The sequence below is a fragment of the Cherax quadricarinatus genome, chromosome 7, assembly GCF_038502225.1.
Source record: "Cherax quadricarinatus isolate ZL_2023a chromosome 7, ASM3850222v1, whole genome shotgun sequence".
Lineage (NCBI taxonomy): Eukaryota > Metazoa > Arthropoda > Malacostraca > Decapoda > Parastacidae > Cherax > Cherax quadricarinatus.
In genome coordinates this window covers 55,556,958-55,561,648 of record NC_091298.1, presented here as the reverse complement: position 1 = coordinate 55,561,648, position 4,691 = coordinate 55,556,958, and positions in this window count along the sequence as shown.

Here is a 4,691-nt window from a genome sequence, read left to right as displayed (position 1 = left end):
TGGCATGCAATGGAATGTGGTATATATTTCCGGCTAGTTTGTAATGCACTTTGAGTCAGAAATTAATGTGGTGGGTGAGCATGGTTAAAATAAGTATGGTATCAAAGAGTATGGCATATACCTAACTGCTGTGAAAATGCCAGCTGACTAATAAATGGCCTTGTATCACTCTTTGCAAAAAACAACTGCATACCCTACTCCATCTGAGGACTTGAAACTACCAGTGTACACTGCCAAGGCATAAGAGTGTGAATGGAAGTGCTCCAGGAAGAGAAAGCAAGAGCTTAAAGCAGGTACCATAGGCTGACCTTCAAGCATGGAAAGGGGGTAGGAGAGTATATAAATCACTGGAACTTCTGAAGGAAGTAAGCAAAAGTACATAAAAACAAAGTGTGAACATTAAATTTCAAACTCAAAGGCTAAAGAGCTACAACAATTAAATGAATTTATCTTACTAATATGTGAGTTTTCTATACTGATCAGGATCATGAAGGCAATAAGCAGTGTGGTGATCCTGCAAAGAGGGATGTTTGCTTCAGCACATATTTTAATCAAAACCAAGCACTAAACCCACTAGAATCATACAGTGCTGCAGGCAGAGGGTGTTGCTGGAGCAGAGAGGAGCCAGGGTGGAGAGGATAACAGAGGTAGAGTTAGAAAGGGCTGTGAGGAGTGCTAAAGGAAGTATGTATTATCAAATTTCTGTGTAATAAATCAGTTGCTGTCAAAAAGCCAAAGAAGGAGCCTGTGTCAAAGGTGGGACCTTCTGCAAGGAGGGAAGATACAGGGTGTTAGAGTAGTGACAATGCTGGAGGTAAATTCTGCATGCTTGTTGAAAGATGCTTCAGCACATAAGATCTTGGCCAGTGAAGATCAAAATGCTAATACAGTACAAGCCCCATATCTATGGATTCGGTTTCCACTGTTTCAGTTATCCACATTTTACTGTTGCCTGAAAATAACCCTTAATTTCGGTTAATAATGGCCACAAACTACAAAAGTAGTGATGCTGGCAGTTCTTCAAAGCCTAACAGAAACCTAAAAATGCTTCCCATCACTTACTGTGAATAACTTATCAACTGAACTATCATAGGTATATAAGTAAACGAAAATCAACTTATACATAGGGTTCATTACTATCCGCAATTTCAGGTGTCCACAGTAGGTCTTGGAACATATCCCCTGATGACACAGGGGGACTACTGTACACAGAATGAATAGGAGTGAGTTTCTTGGGAGTAGCTGGGGAGGCTGAAGAATATAGTTTGTCTTTATAGGCCACTGTGAATTCAATTAGGCCTTAGGAATTACCTATCTGCTTATAAAGTTAAGATGGGATAAAGCTTTAAGTATACTCAACTGAGTAAGACTGTTAGGGATATGTGGGACTGCCACGAAAATCCACAATCAAAGGTCTAGAAATTCAAACATAGCACATACCAGGGCAGGGAAGCCATGCAGGTTGGCTGATGGAGCATCTCATGATGCTTAACAAGTCTGTTTTAGACCTGCTCTTTCTTTTCAATCACAAAAATTTAGCTAACATATATAGGTCTCTATACTTTGGTGGAAAATGGCTATATGATTAAAAAATTACTCATTTTAGTATTTTTATACAGTAACAGTAAAAACTATTAAAAGTTTCACAGAACTACTTTTAGTTTAGTTCAGACATTTAGAATCTACGTGATATATGACAGTGACAAATCAGATTATTTCAACCTCCCTACTACCAAGCTCTTTATAATTCAAAATTCAATATACCATAAGTGTTGGGTACAAAAAGATAATAAATGAAAAAGAACATAATTTTCGTTATTCATGGCACAAATACTTCAAAATCAAATAAACTATTCTTGAATTACAAGATACATTTAGTAATTTTTATTTTTATATAACCTTCAACTGTAACATTTAGTAAAGTAAAATATAGAGAAACACTCACTCCTTCAAACTCAAAACTCAGTACAACAATCAATAACATTAAGACTACTAGTTCTTTTCATTCACTACTCAATAACAAGGCAAGACTGATTTACAAAATACCACCACTAGTCAACAAAAATACTACACACTTTTTCAGTATAAAATAAAAGTTTCCGTGTACAGTGTATCAAAACTATATTGAATTATAATCTACTGTAAATATATATGCTCTGGCTTCTCATGACGGGTTTCACTTTAGAGAACATTTTGAAATCAAACTACAAAAAAAAAAAAAAAAAATAAAAAAAAAAAAAAAAAAAAAAAAAAGGCTGTGTAAACATACACCTTGTTTTGCATCTAATATTAAATTCCAAGATCTTACTTTATCTCATCAAGGATTTTGAAAACCTTAGTGACTGTCAAATAGTTAAATTTTTCTTACACCAAAAATAATTCACTATTTATTGATGTCTCTGATTAAGAAATCCAACACTCTACCATGAATTATTTGTTGTGTAACTACAAGTACTGACCAAAAAATAAATATTTAAAGTTCAACGAAATGTAAAGTAATTGAATGTAAAGTAAATGAGCTCTAAATAGAACATTATGATAAAAGAAATTCCATCTCAGAGTTACACAATGCATTAAGAGATGCACTGTGCTGCTTTATACTTGATATATTCAACTCTCCAACTGTCTCTGTAATACAGTACAACTTCATCCACTCAAGATGAAGCCTCCAGATTTTTTCCCCCAAAAATAAAAAATATTCAAGCTTAATACCTTTAAAATATAAAAACTTCCAAAAGGAAACTTCAAATTTATAATTCTGAATATACATTTTTACATACCTGACTAATAATATAATCAAATTAAGTGCTAACTCCAGCAAACAAAAGTTATGAAGAAAATTGCACATTTTACAAGTTGTGTCAAAAGATTATTGGAAAGTTTCGATGGTAAGTTACTGCAGTTATGTTAAATTTAGTTTTAATTTCTTTTCTTTAACACACTGGCCATCACCCAATGAGGTAGAGTGACTCACAAAAGGAAATGCACTCACCATTCATTCTACACACTTTTGACAAAACAGCTATTGAATGAATAAAGATTAATGGGTTTCCTTTTTTTCTTTTTTTTTGGGGGTGGGGGGACAACATCTCAGTGGGAGATGGTCGGTATTAAAAAAAATTATTAAAACCATCAAATTAAATTTAAAATAGGTTTGCTCCCCCCCCCCCAATGTACTATACAGTGGAACCTCAAATTTCAAACTTAATCCGTTCCAGGAGCTAGTTCTAAAGTCGAAAAGTTTGAAATGCGAAGCAATATTTCCCATAAGAAATAATGGAAATACAATTAATCCGTTCCAGAAACCCAAAAACATTCACAAAAAAAATACATTTTATAGATAGGCAGGCCGGACTTGAGTCCTGGAGATGGGAAGTACAGTGCCTGCACTCTGAAGGAGGGGTGTTAATGTTGCAGTTTAAAAACTGTAGTGTAAAGCACCCTTCTGGCAAGACAGTGATGGAGTGAATGATGGTGAAAGTTTTTCTTTTTTGGGCCACCCTGCCTTGGTGGGAATCGGCCAGTGTGATAATAAAAAAATAAAAAAGATAGTATTACATTGTAGTTTTACATACACACAACAAATATAGTGTACAATTATTAATAAATTTAAATAAACATATAAAATAACATTTTTACTTACCTTTATTGAAGTTTGGTGATGGCATCTGGAAGATAGGGAGGAGGAGAGAGGGAGTTGGGGTTAGTGTTTGGAAGGGAAATCCCCCTCCATAAGGACTTTAGGTATCAAAGCCCTCTCTGGGGTTACTTCCCTTCTGTCTTTTAACGCCACTACGACCAGCTTGAGAGTCACTGGACCTCTGTCTCACAAAATAACTGTTCATAGTCCTCTGTTTCTGGTGCCTCTTAAGATTTCCCTAAAATGGGACAAGATTCTGTCACTGAACTTGTTGCAAAGATGGCTTGTTTCAGCTTGCTCAGGGTGGTACTTCTCCACAAACATTTGGACATCATTCCACTTGGCACAAATCTCCTTAATCTTAATCTTTCTTTACCACAGGGGTACCACTAGCAAGTTTCTTTGGGCCCATGGTATCTTATTTCACAGTCCCACAAGCACTAAACACAATGAATTAATTTTAAAATGTTTGAATGAGACCGCAGGTTAGTGTTCACTCAAGCATCAACAAAGCCAGACTGGCTCATGGCACTTGTGCAGGGACGCAGACAAAGCAGGCTGGCGGACAGGTTCGGTACCCGGCGGTTCGAAAGAAGGGGTGAGTTCGATAATAGGGACAAAGTTGGTTTGAAAAAAGCAGTTGATTTTCAAAGAGTTTGATAAGCGATACATTTGAAATTTGAGGTTCCACTATATTTGATTGTTCAACTACTACAGCACATGACCAGTTCTAGGTTATCAGTGCATTTATGTATAACAAACAAAGGCTTATTAATATATTTTAGAGCAAGAGGGTAATGGTTGTTGAATACCAAGCACATAATTCATGCACAACATATGACTGTTTCAATGTTGTAAGGAGAAAAAAAGATATTTTTCCTGCAAATCCAAAAAGCTTCCTGAACATCATTAAGAGTTAATTAAATCTGCAATGTTGGTTATTTCCATGTTAAGTAGAGTCCCATAAAAAATGGTTAAAAGTCCTCAGTGTTAAAATACCAGTAGCATCAGGTATGAGTGGAAGACATAATAAGAATGCCAGTCTTATTTG